Genomic DNA, 17842 nt, shown 5'->3' with positions numbered 1-17842 from the left:
TTTGCACACTTCCCAGCTTGTCTCTTGTTCAGTAGTTGTCTGAGGTGATAAATGAGAATGATTTGTGAAAGCAGTTTCACATGCTGAAGTACTGGCTGCAATTATCATGTGATAAACATAATTCATGCTGTTATAAAACGTCTATACTATATGGCTGTATCATACACCAGTAAATCTGGTTCTGTGCATTAGGTGTGACAACTAGTTCTTATGATCTGCCCTTTTTTTCTTTCCCTGGGACATCAGGCTTGACACATCATCAAGAGCTGCTCTAGCCAATCATTTCTTTTGTTTTTGCTGATGAACTTTGTCTTTAGTAATCCAGAGGCTCCTTGAGATTGCAATCCTACACCTTCATAGGAATAACAGCACAATCCTATAGATTTCTACTCAGAAGTCAGTCCCATTGTGTTCAGTGAGGCTTACTCCCAGGAAAATGGGCCTAGGATTGCAGTTGGGCAGCCCAATCGTGAGCTGCGCAGGGCTGCTGCGGCACCAAAATGGCTGCCACGGTACCCAGCGCATGCCAGGTAGCCTGTAGCAGCTTCTCAGGAAAAGGGGTTTCACTACGCCTCCTCCCTGTCTCCCCCGCCCTGGAATGCCTTGCTCCCACTTTCCCCACGCCCCCACTGACCTCTTCACTACCCAGAAGTCTGGGTAACTGCTGGGTGCCAGAACACAGGCCCAGCACTGGAGCTGGCCCAGAGTGGACTCATGCTGGGCTAGCTCTGGTGCTGGGCCCACAGTAAGGTCTCACAAACATGCCTTACGGTACGACAGTGTGCGCTGGCAGTGAGCCAGCACATGCTGTTCAGAATTGGGCTCTAAGTTCTACTGAATGTAATGGGACTTACTTCTGAGTAGACACACATACAGTTCTGCTGTGAGTTCTTGGTAGATGATTCACCACTAGGAAGATTTTGTTTTCACTGCAAAGGTTAAGGACTCACCCTACTTAGTTGTACACATGTGGTGCTTGGGTCATAGTCAAAATTATTTAGCCACTTGTTTTGGTTCAGGAAGCTGGAAAGCCCAAGAGAGTGTCCACTTGATGGATTAACATAAGAACATAAGAACAGCCCCACTGGATCAGGCCATAGCCCATCTAGTCCAGCTTCCTGTATCTCACAGCGGCCCACCAAATGCCCCAGGGAGCACACCAGATAACAAGAGACCTCATTCTGGTGCCCTCCCTTGCATCTGGCATTCTGACATAGCCCATTTCTAAAATCAGGAGGTGGCACATACACATCATGGCTTGTAACCTGTAATGGATTTTTCCTCTGGAAACTTGTCCAATCCCCTTTTAAAGGCATCCAGGCCAGACCCATCACCACATCCTGTGGCAAGGAGTTCCACTGACCAACCACACACTGAGTAAAGAAATATTTTCTTTTGTCTGTCCTAACTCTCCCAACACACAATTTTGGTGGATGTCCCCTGGTTCTGGTGTTATGTGAGTGTGTAAAGAGCATCTCTCTATCCACTTTATCCTTCCTATGCATAATTTTGTATGTCTCAATCATATCCCCCCTCAGGTGCCTCTTTTCTAGGCTGAAGAGGCCCAAACACCATAGCCTTTCCTCATAAGGAAGGTGCCCCAGCCCAGTAATCATCTTAGTCGCTCTCTTTTGCACCTTTTCCATTTCCACTATGTCCTTTTTGAGATGTGGCGACCAGAACTGGACACAATACTCCAGGTGTGGCCTTACCATCGATTTGTACAATGGCATTATAATATTAGCTGTTTTTTTCTCAATACCTTTTCTAATGATCCCAAGCATAGAATTGGCCTTCTTTACACATTGGGTCGACACTTTCATCGATTTGTCCACCACCACCCCAAGATCTCTCTCCTGATCTGTCACAGACAGCTCAGAACCCATTAGCCTATATGTGAAGTTTTGATTTTTTGCCCATGACTTTACACTTACTGACATTGATTCTGCACAGTTTCTGCACAGTTCTGCACAGATTTTGCCAGACTGAGGAGAAAGGCAGTGGTACAGAAATACTTCGAATAAGTAAATAAGAAGAGGGTTGGTCAGCTCCACTCACCCTTTTGTCCCAGCTGGCAATGTGATGTGCCTTATTAATTGTCCAAAAATGGATGGTGTGCCTTGACCATTTTAGTACCTTCTCAGTGTGCCAAGACATGAAAAGGGTTGAAAATCGCTGTTCTACAAAATGAAGAATCATGGTCAGTTGGAGCCATACAACTGTATGCTGAAATGTGAATTGTGTTGCTCAGAGGAAGAAATTGGAGTGGCTTAACCAATACATGCAGTCTTGGGAAACCTGGTTCTCAAAGGGCATATAACACAGCATAGAAGCAATGCACCACTAGCAAAACTCTTTGTTGGATTTCAGGCGCTTTACACAGTTTTTAAAGCAATCCTAATCTAGCAATATATGGTCATTCATTCTTTGATTCTGTTTCAGTACAGAAATCAATCAATTCTCCTTACAGAGAAGGAGAGAAATGTAATACAGAGTACCATGAGGTGTTACACAGTGTTGCCATTAATGTAGCACCACAGAGAGCCTGATGTATTTTCAGTGAATAGTCCAGGGATAGAAGAAGTTTTGCCTCATGGTTTGAACCAAAGCATACATTGGTATGCAAATCCCCAGTCCTTATCCTTATCAGCTGCAATTTTCCTCCCTTACTGCTGCCATTTGTCATAATTTCCATGGGTGCTGTAGGGAAGCTCTGTGAGCAGAAGACCTTGATTCCTGCTTGTTTACTTTCAAAGATATGTCCTGATAGATTCAAGTGGAAATTCACCAGAACTGCACTCCTTAACATGGTGAGGTGTCTTGTGGTTGCATTCATCCCTAGCTGTTTTTCAGTGGAGAGAAAACATTGCATCAAAAGTAACCCAGGGAAGAGATCCAAGTAAAATCTCCATTTTGGAAGCACAGGGAATAGTCACATGGGGTATCCAAGAAAGTGTTCTGGAATTTCCTAGGGCTCATTTGTCTCTGCTTGTCCAGAGGGAGTCTAATGATGGCTAGGGGCAAGTTATTGAATGGATGATCAGTCTGATGTAACTTTTAAATGAAAAAGGTTTCCACATCTCATCAGCTACTTAAAAACCGAGAGTCATATTTTTGCCAGCACCAGCAGTTGAAGCAAGTCATTCATTCCAGACTTAGCACAATATGGACCCACAAGCCAACCTGAGTGCAGCAGGCAATTCTTAGTGTCTCTTGTCAAGCTCTCTCTCTCTCTCACCCACATGCATGCGCACCACCACCAATGCAATGTGGTCAAGTCCTGTGAAATTGTGGGAAAAAGACCAGGTACAATTTGGCATTATTTATTTTTTAATACCCAGTTTATTACCTGTTTCTTTCCCGTTCTTTGCTGCATGACTCAAAAAGCTAGTTTACTCTCCACAATTTGACTATAAAATATCCATAGCCATCCAGGCAAATCTTCCCTGGGAGAGTTCCCAGACACTGCTCGTTTATAATAGATATGACGAAAGAGAGAAACAGAATACAAATGGAGCGTTTGTAGCCAGAGCATAAAATATTCAGTAACTAACAGAGTAGGGTGATGTTGAATATCTCTCAGCTGAGCGGACAGCTGGGTGGAGGGAGGCTCTCTGGAGGCCATTCCTATTCCTTTTAATTTATTTGGCTGCAGCACACATACGCACATATCCGTATGTGTGTGTGTGTTTTTCTTATCTTCAGTCTCTCCCCTTCTGCTTCTCTTGCTAGCTCTGAGTTAGACTAGTGATACACAGAGGACTTGAAATACCAAGAGACTAAGGTGAAAGCATCTGAAGATCCTGGAATCTCCTCTGTGGTGTGGAAGCCATTGCAGAAACCTTGTTTATTAAAGCAGAAGGGCCTTGTAAGCCCAAAGCTAATCAACTTCTAAAGAGAACCAGTGGCATAGCTAATGATTGTATAACCCAGTGCCGAGCTCAAAATGATGCCCCGGAAGTGATGTCACAACCGGAAGTGATGTCATGCCCAGGCTTTTAAAAACATGAAAATTGGGAGAAAACCTGCTTCCTCCCCATAGAATCTCACCACCTACTTGCTCTGCCACTGCCCCGCAAGCCAGTGGCATAGCTAAGGCATCTGCTACCTGGGGTCAAAGAAGATTTTGTAGCCCCCCATGACAAAATCAAATTTAATTAAGTAAATAAAAAGTGTGCCCTTTATTGGATAGAGACACTGTGCTAGGGTGAAGAGGGACAGTTATTAATCTCCTGCTAAATATATGAGGAGCACCACTTGAAAAAGTGCCTCTTTACCCAGTTAGCAGGAGTAACTGCTTTATGATACATGGAAATAAAAGCTGACTCATATTAACACCTTATTGGTTCCATGCTCTATCAAAATAACATATCATTGGCTGTCAGAACAATCAGTCTCATAGGTGCATTTTGAGTTAGGAAAATCCACTTTTTGTTCCATAAGGCAGTTGTGTTTTCATTTTCTGTTTAATTGGCCATAACATTTGATAGACTTCAGATATTCCAAAGAGGTTCATTTCATTGCATTCTGCGTTAAATTACCTTTCCAGTGATATATAACATGAAGGTATTATTCATACATACCAATTTTTTCACAATTTGGGCCACTATTGTTAAGCTCAGCTTGTTGCCCCCCAAAAACATGATACCTGGTGCAGCTGGTACCCCCTTCACCCCCCTAGCTATGCTATTGAAGAGAACCTTCTACTAAGTGCTCAGCATGATGCAAGAATTGTGTTAATCTATGTTAATCAATGTGACGCAGTCCAGAAAGTTCCTGAGATACATTGGACAGAGATGGCGGGACAAGGCAGGGAATAACATACAAGAGTTTGGAATGGCATGGGATAGAATGAGAGAGTGTCAGCTGGTAGTAGTGATGGAGGTAAGGCTAGCATTAACCAAAGCCACTTTAATATTATAAGACTGTCTTTGATTGTAAAAGACATGTATATGCAGCTGCTCCTCACAAGATGATTTATGACCCTACTGTATACTGAGTTTATGGTGACAGATCTCATGATCCACCACTGTGAGTCTTGGGCTGGTGGTGAAGTAGCTGCTTTGCCATTCATTGGCAAATGCCCAGAGGCTGCGCGTGAGCAACAGCACCCTACAGAACCTCTGCCATCCTCCACTGCTGCCAGTAAATTGGGGGGGGGGGCATTTTGGGAGAGGACTGTGTGCAGTTCAGGGTGAGAAGCAGGGCAGGAGGGGGAGGATCTTGGCAGCAGTGACAGTTGCTGAGATGTTATGCCCCCTTCCCAGTCTGAAACCGTCCCCAGGAGTCTCTTCAGACTTACTTCAGCAAAAGAGCTGGTGTATATCTGAGGAGACTCATTGGAGGCCAAGAGGCCGACAGGGAGGTAAGTAAAAAATATTTTTACTGATCTCTCCTGTACTGTCTGATCGCACTTCCACCATGACATGTAACATACTCTCCATCGGTGGTGCTGCATGCTATGGGCTGGTCAGGGATTGGATTGGGCTATTAATTTTATTAGCATAGAGAGTAGGACCATGGACCCAGCTACATATAATGCCTAAAGATCATTGTTCTTCCATGCTTTTTTTTAAAGAGCAGCTATGGGGTCGGATTGGTTCAGATAAGAACTGTGGTGTTGATGGAAAGAGGTTTAACCCTTTCCCCTGTAACATACTCCCCACAACCTACCCCCCCCCTTGAAACTGCTATTTGGTCCAGAGAGGTAAATGTCATTGGTGCCAATGGCAGCTTCCCTTCTGGGACATATATCAGCTTCAAAGGGAAGTTTTCATTAGGACCACAGAATAGGAAAGAAAAGATAAAACTCATCTCCCCTTGCGTCATAGTCCTGATCTGGGTCTGGCTCCCCACAGTTGCTTTATTAAAAAGAAGAAGAAAACAGGAGCATGGTGACCTTAGACATTATGTATTGTCTGGCTTCTGGTCGCATTGCAATGGTCAGAAACATGGAATACGCCAGTGATCTGCAAGAAATGCTCACCCTTGGAGACCAAGTGATGAACATTTGGTTACCTCATGTCTTGAAGTTGCCCTTCTTTTATCCATTTCAATTACTTTCTGAAGAATAATGTACTATGCAATATTGTACAGTTGAGCTGAGTTGGAATGCGTGTATTTTTGGAACAGGCATAATTCACATCTTTCTAAAACTCTTACTAATAGCTGGATTAGAACTGGATGAACAGCCAGTGCTGAATCATTTCTTGCATTTAATTTTTGTCTCTTCATAGTCTTTCTATTAATACACTGGTGGGACTTTCCTTAATTCTTTTTTAATTTATCAACCATCACACATGTGATTATACTCCAGCTGGGTGCTCCAATTCCTTCAGTAGCTGTGGGCATGGAAATCCTCAACAGTGGTTTTCGTAGGACATATCTTCTCCCCTCCTTGCAATGGAGAATGCTCATCGGTGATAAGAGTAGCTAAAACAGTTGGATTTAGCACCTCCAATTTAACTAGTTCGTGGATCTACGGAATGCGACTTAGGGCATAGCTGGATGAGAAATGGTGTATCTATGAGTCTCCTGCAGTTGTTAAAAATACTAACAGCAGCTATAGGGGAGGAGTGATTCAAACTAGAACCATGGGTCTATGGCAGTGGTTCCCAGTTGCGTGCTATGGTGCCCTTAGGCACAGTGACAAACTCACAGGGGTGCCACGGAATGTCCCAGCAGCCTTCTAGCTCTCCTAGGCACTGCCATCTTGGAACATGCAAGATCTTGCGAGAATTGTACAATCCAAGATGGCAGTGCCTATCTTCCTGTGGTTCTCCCTGGTGCTGACATCTTGGATCAAGTGAGATCTCACACAGTCCAAGATGATGGTGCCCAGGAGAACTGCTAAGAAGATGAGGCTGCCACAAAAGGACGCCTTGACTCTGGTAAGTTTGGGAACTGTTGGTCAATGGGAATAAGAGTGTTTTCTCCTGTACTATTTGAGCAAATGAAATTGTCCCTTTCCCAAGCTATTTGTCCCACAGGGCAAAGCATACAGATCACTGTTTATCTGTATTGTGTTTTGTTCTGCAAAGCAAATAGTAGCTACTGAGAGCAATTTTAACAGAGAAAATGGCACGGGGGAAAATGGTTAACTCCTCCAGGACTCCCAAGCTGAATCAGGATCTTCTTTGCTTGCTATTAACATTTCAAAAAATGCAGAAGGTCTCATTCCCAGATCTCCTGCGTCATGTCTAGTTTGAACCCTTATAAAGGCAGTGAAAAGATAGGGAAAAACAATGTCTGCCTTATCATGGCTTTAAGTGAGCTCTGTGTTGACACAGACATCATAAAAGATGGGCACAGTGCGCCTTCTGTTCTTCTCTTACACAAGCCTCATTGAAAGAAAGTGCAAGCCCTTCGAGAAAAGTGGGAGGACCTAGGGGACAGAACAGTTCTAGGCATCTCTGGCCCCTGTCACACACCGAACCTCTTCACATGACGCTCACCCTTGACCCTCTGAGCTGGGTATCAAAGACCAGGCATACAATGAAATGAAAGCTAAATGTATCTGATGGCATGAATAAGTAATAAACAGTTGATCATTCAGAACATCATATATTCATCTCATCATGAATGCTTAACCAGTTTAGATCATAAACGTCTTTGGCTATTTTTCTGAGACATTCTTCTGGTTGTAAACCTGAAGGGTATACCCTAGCTAGGATTTTCATCTAGTCATCTGTGGTTGCAGCATGCTCTGATGACAACCATAGTCATCACTTCAGATTCTTTGAAATGCAGGTGGAGCCTACTTATCTATGGATTTTCCATCCACAGATCTGGCTCAATGCTGCGTTCCAGTCATCTCCAGACGGCTTTCTGAAACCCACTGAGGCTCTGTGTCCTTCCCTGGCCTCTGTGGACTTCAGAATGCCTCCTAGAGGCCAAAAAAGTGACTTCTTGTTATCAGGCGAAAACCAGAAGTGACAGTTTTATGTCTTTAAAAGGCATTCTGAGGGCGGGGAAGTACAACTCCAGTTACTATCAGAGGTTTTAAGGGGCTGAAAACAATGGATTTGCTTGTCTGTGGGGGTCTGAGAATAGATTGTTGCAGATACCACAGCTCACCTATAATAAAGTCACAAGTGTGATCTGCACAAAACTGCGGAATGCATTGGAAAAAATTTGTTCCTATGTCCTTCCACTCACATACACAAGACTAGTGCCATTCTGGACCATAAGTATGGCTAGAATCGCTTTTCCAACTATCCATACCTTTCTCACCTTCCAGGGTCACATCCCCTAGTGCTTCCATCAATTCATTCATTTAGACTAGGGGTCAGCAACTACGGCCCATGGACCAGATCCAGCCCACCACCCAAAGTCATCCTGAACATACTGAGCTTGCTTAGGAGGCAAAGCTTCCCACCCAATTTGCTGCAAACCAAACAAGGAATGACGAAGCTCCCTACCCAGGCTTGCGGAGTCACTGTTCTGCACAGCAAGCCTGGGCAGGCAGCTCAGCCATTCCCTACCAGCATGTAACAAACAGGGCAAGAAACTTTGGCTTCCAAGCCATGCTCTGCACAACCACTTCAAGGAGCTTGGCAACCCAGAAGTTTGGTGATGACATAATCGCTGACTATCCAACCCCTTTGCCCAAAAAGGTTGCCCGCCCCTGCTCTAGACAATGGCTCTCATTTTCCTCCTTTCTGCTGCCTGGCCTAGTTTTGGTATTCATTTTTTGCACTTCTGTTTTGGTATTCATTTTGTGCACTTTTGCACTTTTTGCATAATCTGTGTTTTTAGAGCACTTCTTATCGCAAGGCACTTGGGAGGCAATATCTGTCACACATGGTGATAACCCACTGCTTGCCACTGGAGTCCTGTTTGCTTTACTTCCCAGCACTGAACACTGAATTTGCTGGAATGTAGAATTTTATGGCACTTGAGAATATAAAACAACAAAAACTTGAGTTTAATGGGATGGGATTTTTTTTCCTATGTTAAATAGGTTTTAATTTTTAATGTTGAAGCACTTCCTTCCTGGACAATATGTGGCAGAATGTGCATATTTGTATTGGGGGAAAATGCAATTTTTAAAGGCAAGAAATAAGTCCCTTCAACTATAAAAACAGTCTAGTCTTGTAATCATCATCATAGTTGTCGTCATCCTCTCCTCCTTCTCCTCTTCTGCTCTTTCTCCCCTGCCTGTCCTTATGCTTTCCAGTGGTGGCACCAGAATAAAGATTTATGTGCAGCACAGAACAGGCAAAATGCATTTGGGGAAGGCCAAACCTTGTCTCACGTACTGGATTTCCAAAAGAGGAATAATACTTATTACAGAGGATCGAACTGGGGTGGGGAAAAAGAACCTTTAATTCCATCAGAAACAATAGGACTTATTTCAGGAAAGTATGTTTAGGATTCTCCTGGGATCCCTTCCCTCTGTAATAATATATTGCACACCAACTCCCCCATCCTGAACATACTTTCCTGAAAAAAGTCCTGTTGTTTCTGATTGAACTGATCCCAAGAGGATCCCAGAAGGAGTTGCTCTTTCTGTGATTTGACTGATGATAATAGAGGAAAGCATTCTGTGTGTGGGTAAAGTGGCTTTCCTTCAGGTAACCATAGGGGTGCAGCAGTGGGGATGGGACAGTCTACTCCTCTAGGTGCGCTTATCCCCCTCTGTGGTGCTGCCTATGCTGCTTCTTCAGTGCACAATAATCTATCCTGACACCCAGTATCCATCCAAGAATGCACCAATACATAAATCAAAATATGCAGAGCTGTTTATACCTTGCTATGTGCTAAGGACATTGCAACCTGTATAATGTGGCATATGTTTGTATCAGTTCCTCTCCTGTTGTGAGCGAAGAGTCCATGACTCGCTGCAGTACAGAAGTGTACTCAGGACACTTCTCAGTACACTTTCCACATGCGCTGCCTCCGACGCATTCTCGGCATCACCTGGCAGGACAAAGCTCCAAACAACACAGTCCTGGAACGTGCTGGAATTCCTAGCATGTATGCACTGCTGAAACAGAGACGCCTGCATTGGCTCGGTCATGTCGTGAGAATGGATGATGACCGGATCCCAAAGGATCTCCTCTATGGAGAACTCATGCAAGGAAAGCGCCCTACAGGTAGACCACAGCTGCGATACAAGGACATCTGCAAGAGGGATCTGAAGGCCTTAGGAGTGGACCTCAACAAGTGGGAAACCCTGGCCTCTGAGCGGCCCGCTTGGAGGCAGGCTGTGCAGCATGGCCTTTCCCAGTTTGAAGAGACACTTGGCCAACAGTCTGAGGCAAAGAGGCAAAGAAGGAAGGCCCATAGCCAGAGAGACAGACCAGGGACAGACTGCACTTGCTCCCGGTGTGGAAGGGATTGTCACTCCCAGATTGGCTTTTTCAGCCACACTAGACGCTGTTCCAGAACCACCTTTCAGAGCGCGATACCATAGTCTTTCGAGACTGAAGGTTGCCAACAACAACATATTTGTATCATTTATTTTCTTTCTGCTCTGCATGGGGAAGAACAGAAAGCTATTTAGGACAGTGACACATACATACACACACACTCCAGCCCAGAAATTCTACTCAGCCCCACTTCCTGGACTCTGCCATTTTCCTCAGCTTTGCTTGCTTTGATTTGTGTCCCACGATGTCTGGAAGTAGATGTAGGTGCCTTTGAGGGAATTTTGAAGCATGTGTGAGATGGCATGCATGTGTTTGATAAACAAGAACTGCTACTCTGTTGTGAAACAAATAGGAAGAGCATTTTTGTTTTTCATTTCCTTTTACAGGAAAAGACAGAAGCCTAACAGGTGCAAGACACAAATGTATTGACACTAACTATATTGTAATGTGTTTAGAGTAAATAGCTGCTCATCAAGAAACTGTCTTTAAACAAAATGAGAAAAATAAGCGATATTTTAATTCATTCAAAAAACACATAATAGTCATTATGAAACAAAACTACTTGCAATGAGACACACAGTGACAAATGCCAAATAGTTTTACAGCCCAGTCCTAACTAGGCTTTCCAACAGCAAAACAGGGGCTCTGCTGATGTCAGTACCCACTGCACTTCACCAGCTGCCATTTCAGAACCACCCTGCCATAATTAGCGGCCTGCTGCTTGCAGCCGAGTGTAGCAAGAGTGCAGGTAAGCGAGCACAAAGCAGTCAGGGGAGGAATGGGGAATGCCTGGGCAGTGAGGGGTCAGGGGGAGGTTGAATGGGGCAGGGAGGGGTGGATTTTGATGGCACGGCATGTGCCAGGACCCTATCCCTGTTTCCTCTCCTCTTCCCTCTCCCTCACTCGCTTTGCTTCTGCACCAACAAAATTGCTGGCACAGATTCAAGGAGACCTATTAGGGCAGCTGAATCTTGCTCCAGGTTAAGGGAACAAGTTTCCTTACTTCGAGGAGACCTCCATGACTGTCTTCCCCCACAGGTGATCTGTTGTCAGAGCTGCATTGGTGGGGGGAGGTTTCGTTAGAATTGGGCTGTTAGTAAAGAAACTAAAAAAGTTCACAACATGCCTGAAGAAAAAATACACATTCACAGATAATCCCCTGTGCAAAAGGAAAGATGCTCAGAAGTAAACGACTAGCCACTGAAAACTCCACTGCTTACAGAATCCAAAGAACAGAAAATACCTTTTTTTTAAAACTGAGACATGAAAACTCAGAAAACCAGACATATAGATCCAGTTCTTAATCAAGTATAACTTTGAACTAAAAACAATTCATATTTAATGTGAATGAACACACTAGAACCAAAAAGTCTTAACAAAATAAACAAGTGTCCTCTTCAACCTCAACTTTGCTGATTAAAATTTGCCTCTGTTGATTGAAATGTGCCTGCTCTGATTAATAACTAGATTTAACTGCTGATTGATGCTTAGCATTTGTAGAGCACTTTCTGAGTTCTTCCCATGTGTCATCTTGATGTAGTCTTAATGACAGCCTTATCAGGTAAGTATAGGGTGACCAGATACAAAGTGGGACAGAGTGCCTGTACTTTTAACCATTGTACAGTAGAGGGAACTTTGTCAGGTGCAGCTCAACATGAAAAGGTTTAAAAAGCTGCACCTGCCAAAATTCCCTCTATTATACATGGTTAAAGGTATAGTGACTCTAGGTATTATTATCATCCCTATACTACCACTGGGGAGGCGATGCTGTAGCTTCCCTAAGTCCACTTGGCAAGTTCATGGCAGAGACAAGATTTGAACCGGGAAAGTCTTGATTTCATAGCTGGCAGCCCAGTCCTTACCTGCCTGGTGCATGGGGCTGCAGCAGTGCCAAAAATGACTGCTGCTGCATCCAGCACGCCCCAGGCAGCTGTCGCTGCCTCCTCAGGAGAAGGGGACTTTCGTCTGTAAGCTGGCACGCACTCTTTAGAATTGGGCCCTCAACCTTTTAGACATCCTGCTACAAGTCTTCCTTGTGATCAAATAATCCAAAGCATATAGTCTGAAATAGGAAAGAGTTGCCACTCAGTGTTAGAGCACATGCTATGCATGCAGGTGGTCCCAGGCTTAACTCCTGGCATTTCTAGACTGAGTAGAAGAAAAATTCTGGCTGAAATGCTGGAGAGTTTCTGCCAGTCAGTGTTGACAGTATGGAACTAGATAGACCAATGGTCTCAACTCAGTATGAGGCAGCTTCCTATCTTGCTCCTGGTTTACATGGCTTTACTGATTGTCTGAGAAATGGGTTGGAATTGCTGGCCTTTTATGGAAGCTTCAGGTGCACATTTCATAGCCGCCCTGGGTCCCTTTAGGGAGAAGGGCGGGATATAAATAAAGTTTGTTATTATTTATTATTCATTCATACATCCACTTCAGCAAGTAGCGGGCTGCCACATGGATACTCAGCCTGCATCTCAGCACTTTGGGTTGATCATTTGAATCTGGTCTCAGCAGTTTCCCCTAAGCAGAAGGTATCACCAGGCCCTGAAGAGTAGTTCTTTTGTTTTCCACCATCAAAATCTGCCTTGATTGAAAACCAGTCCTCTTAGCTTGTTGGCCATGTGTGAGGAAAGCTCCTAGGAAGGTGCCCTTGATGTAAAACCACTACAGCCTGCATTTTCGCTGTCTGATAAGGGCCTTAAGCACAAAACCATAATGGATGTGTGGTAGCTGCAGCAAAAGCCCTGCTTGGTGTTAATTGCTGGTTCCTCCACTGATGATGAGCTATTGGCTGAGTGCGTCTACTACCACACCCAGGGTAGGGTATTCCAGGCTTTGGGTATTCCACCTTGTATAACTTTTTGAACATTTGCAGGTGCACACAAGAATACTTCTGGCAGCCACAGTTGCAAGTCTTCTCTTGCAGTTACCATGTGCCCCATTTGTCATGTGAATAGATTAAGATGTTCTGTTCACTGTTCTGAACATGATCTACCACTTTTATCAACTTTGCAGCAGATTTCTCATATTTTATCGTATCATCAATTCCTTTCCCCCCCAATACTAGTCTGTTCTCAAATGATATCACCACTGCATCTCAGAATGGCTCTAATCAGAACCCAGTTAAGTCTCAATATTTAGTTTTAAGGTTTGTTACATGATAATTAAAGAGATGTTTACTCAGAAGCAAGTCCCACTGAGTTCATAAGATCAATCTAAATATGTTTCCGTTCTAGTATGGTAGCTTGACAGGTTGAACAGTTCAACATCTGGCTTCTCCTATGCTGATATCCATTATTGTCCTGCCCAAGATCTCAGGCAGAACTATTCTGGACATGGAAAGTGTCAAGCATGCTTTGGGAAACTAGATGTGAAGCAGCCAGTTAAGCCAACCTATAAGAAGCAAGTAATGTGTAAGACAGAGAACAGAAACAGACCAGGAAAAGCAATTTATGGCCCAATCCTATTCCTCACCATCCTATGTGATGAAGCTATGCTGTTGCAATATGGGGGGGGCACCAAACAATCTGAGAGAGTGATATAAAAATATTTTTTTACTTGCCACTGCAAAAAAATCACATGACTATCAATGGGTCTCCTTGGACCTATGCCAGCTATGTAGCTGGCATAAGTCTGTGGAGAGGCAGAGACTTGTCAGACCAGGAAGATGGGGATAGGATCTGTCTTGCGCTAGTACCAAGATCTCTTCCTGCCCTCAAACAGACCCCACCCACTCTGCTCCCCACTCTGATCCTCCCCCAATCGCTCTCCCTCCCACCCTTGAACTGCCACACCACTATTTTACATGCACCAGCACAGAGTCTGCGGGTTCTCCAGCCATTGCAGATCCTGCAACCAGGGCCAGCAGCCCTGAAGCGTATGATGGAGCCATGGCTTTGGTGAGGCCATTGTAGTCGTTATGGCAATGGATCATGATGTCCGCCTTTGCAGGGATGCAGTTGACTTGGGCTGTCCCTTGATGTTACCTTCATGTCATGTTTGCTTAATCAAGCGAATCCTGTAAATCTTCCTTTCCTCCCATCAGATCATCTCCCCCTTAATTGCCAGTCCTGTACTTTCCTCCCTTTCTGCATATTTTTATAATAAGAAAAGGGGCAACCTCTGACAAGAGGGGCAGCTTCTTTGCTGAACTTTAGATGTGCTGCTAAAACTATCTTATTTATTTATGAATTTTACATGGGAGTTTATTGGTGAGCGATTAGCATGTTTATCTACTTGGCTGTTTGCATGTTGTTGTCTTTTGACTATTTTGTTACTTTTTAACAGTTGTTGCATTATGCTATATCACCTTCAGTGTCAAGAGGCTGAAAGTGAGTCAAAAGACACTTTCCTGATCATGCAAAGCAGATCACTGTGTCCTGGGTTCTCCACTTTTGTCTTCCGTGTAAAAAGTGCCCCAGAAGCCAGGACTTCTGATGCATATCCACACCTCCCCTTGCTAGCCTGAGTAGAGGCACACATGCTGTGCTACATGTGAGTGAGGTCTCTCTTCCAAAGATTGCAGAGGCTGAAGAACTGCAAGCCTTAATATGTGTAGCCTGATTGCCCCTCAGGGCTTGCGGCATCTCGTTACTTATTCAGTTCTTGAGATCTCTCCATGCAAAACTTTTCAGGCACTTAAGAGAAATAAAAAGGAAAATGGGTTCTCTAATTGCATGTCCACTTTCCCTTCCCGTGTTCTGGGCCACCTTTTAGTTTTTGATGTGGAGCATTAACTACTTGGCTGTTTGAACAACCATCCAGACACCACCCTCTGTGCCTGCTGAGGTTGCTGCTTCATCCAGAGAAGCAGAAACCTGGCCTTGGCATACATTACTTGATTTAAATGCATGAACATTTTACTTTTCCCACTGAGTTTAAAAACTCAGTCCCAAATGGAAAGACAGCGCATATTGCATAAGGCTTGCTTGTCATGCATACATTCACGCAGGGAGGGGAAAATAAATAACCAACCATGCAAACTGAAGTAAGCCAAAAAGTGGGGTGCGTTGACTGAAGCACAACTTGCATGGGTGGGTTGATAGACAGGTTTTCAAAGGAGTTTAAGTGCCAACAATCCACTGAGGATATTTGAAAATGTATCCTAAGTTGCTAAGGGCGCAGTCCTAACCCCTTATGTCAGTGCTTTCCAGTACTGACATAAGGGCAACGCAGCTCCGAGGTAAGGGAACAAACATTCCCTGACTTTGAGGAGGCCTCTGTGAGTGACACCCAACTGCAGGATGCAGCACATGTCCCACTGGCACCGCAGTGCCAGTGCTGGAAAGCACCTACATAAGGGGTTAGGATTGCACCCTAAGTCATTCAATCCTGAGAAGCCATCACCTTCACTTCTACAGCTTGACAGTAACAGGTGTCATTCTGAAATTATTTCATTCTCAGGATCTGATTGGAAATCGCAGCAGAAATGTTAACTTCCTGTAAGAAATTCATCCACAACCAGAACCACTCCAGGCAGAAAGGCACAAAAAACATTTCAAAGTACAGTCATCTTTTGAACTGTTCAGCCCTGACCTTTGGTCTTCTTTTCTTTCCCCTTTGATGAGCTATTTTGGGCAAGAGGGTGATGACTATAGAAGAAATTTAGAGCATAATCTTGAATTCCGAAAAAACAAATCTGACTGCTTCAATTGATAGAGCACTACAATGAACCATTCAGCCTTGCTGAAGTAACAGCAGAAATTATGTTGGCCTCTTTCCTCTCGCTGCTCTGCACGCACAAGATCCAACAAAACCACAGAACAGCAGGCAGGAACTTTTTGCATTATGCATCCACAGAATGGCTGACTGGGCTTTTTCAGTGCCAGGCTTGTACAATGCGTGACCCATTGAACTGAATGAAGCCCACAAGCCATATATGGCAGTCCCAGTAACCTTTCCAATTTTGCAGCTTGCCTGAGTCTACAGTGCCATAAAGGAAACATCAGGTACCCAGCAAGTCACTGTACCTGACTTAAATGAGCTGTGGTTAGGGTTGCCAACCCCCCCCCCCCCCAGTTCAGCCAGAACTTCCCAGAATCAGCATCAACTTCCAAGTGATTATTGGTTGCAATCCTGGAGACTTTAACAGGGCCTCCAGCACTTTCCCACATTACATCATGTTGGAAAAACAATCTCCAGAATTCGCCTCAGACTAAGTAGGCAACACTAGCTAAATTTGCCTTGGTGATGACAAGGTTGTTGGCTCAGGACTAATATTTCCAATTTCCCATCAAGGCAGAAACTCCTCCAGTAACAGAGAGTCCCTCTTTGGCAGCATCCAGGGAGGATCAATCTGAGAGCGGGGCTGGCCAGTAATACTTAACATTATTTATGTGTTAGCTTGCTTGTTTATATGTCACTTTTAAAAATAAAATGTTGCACAAAGTGGTTCACCCAAACAGCTAAAGCAAAAAAACGAGAGACAGAAAATAAGCAAAGAGGCACAAAACAGCAGAAGACAATTTGCAGCAAGATGAAATCCAGTGAAGATCAGCATAAAACCTGCACTCATGGCCAAAAATCAAACATCATAAGGCAGAATTTTTTCTTTAAGTCTTCATTGGCCTTTTAAAAGGTAGGGAATGCTGGGGCCATGGAGATTGACAGCCCAAACTAAACTACCCTTCCCATGCAGCCATGTCAATGGAGCACACACTGCATCCTGCATGTGGGCAGTGCCAGAGGCCTACTCAAGGTAAGAGAACTTTCATTCCCTTGCCTTGGAGTAAGCCTCTGCTTACCCAGAGTAGGTGTCCTCAGATCTGCACCACCCATTTTACTGGTGCAGAACCAATGAGAGTAAGGGAGAGAGAACAGGGAAAGGAAAGGGGAAAGGATCCTGGTGCATGCTGGCGCCGCTAGGATCCATCTCCTCCCACCCACCCCCTCAATACCAAGAACCTCCTATCCCCCCACCCATTACCCACCCCCTGCAGCATCTTAGTAGCCTCAGCATGGGTAGCTTTCTACAGCAAGGTGCTGGGGCCACCACCCCAGTTTGCAGGGTTTCCCCTGAATAGCTGCTGGTGTCACATTGTTTGTGACTTTATGAAGGCAAGTATGGTACATGCCTTTACAATGTCGTGCAAGAGGGTTCCAAGAGTGCAATCATATGCATGTCTACTCGGAAGTGGGTCCCATTGTGTTCACTGTGTTCCTGGGCTTACTCCCAGGAAAATGTGTGCAGGGTTGTAGCCCAACGAAAGCAAGCAGAGAATGAAGGGGGTTAATCTCTCCACTGAGAGCATCAAGAAGGCTTCACATCACGTGTGAAAATTACATTGTGAAAAATTACTATTTTTCACAATGATGTTGGTTGGAAGCCACTATTATGGCAGTAGAGTGGGCCCCGTCTTTCTCTGTATTGCTCACTCTAGGAGGCTGATTTCTGACTCCTGAACTTAAAAATCTTAACACACAGCATAAATGTGAATTGAGCTGCTGAGTTGTTTCTCCTTTCTCTTTCA

The 17842-nt window shown here is 44.4% G+C and overlaps 1 protein-coding gene across 1 annotated transcript in view; it reads left to right on the top strand.

Annotated features, from left to right (window-relative positions):
• The window catches only part of MDGA1 (MAM domain containing glycosylphosphatidylinositol anchor 1), a 284044-nt gene that overhangs the window by 237426 nt on the left and 28776 nt on the right, over positions 1–17842 (top strand). The gene's annotated exons all lie outside the window — the stretch shown is intronic.

Source organism: Tiliqua scincoides, chromosome 1, assembly GCF_035046505.1.
Source record: "Tiliqua scincoides isolate rTilSci1 chromosome 1, rTilSci1.hap2, whole genome shotgun sequence".
Lineage (NCBI taxonomy): Eukaryota > Metazoa > Chordata > Lepidosauria > Squamata > Scincidae > Tiliqua > Tiliqua scincoides.
Note: the sequence above shows the minus strand (reverse complement) of the source record. Positions and strands in the feature narration are given on the sequence as shown.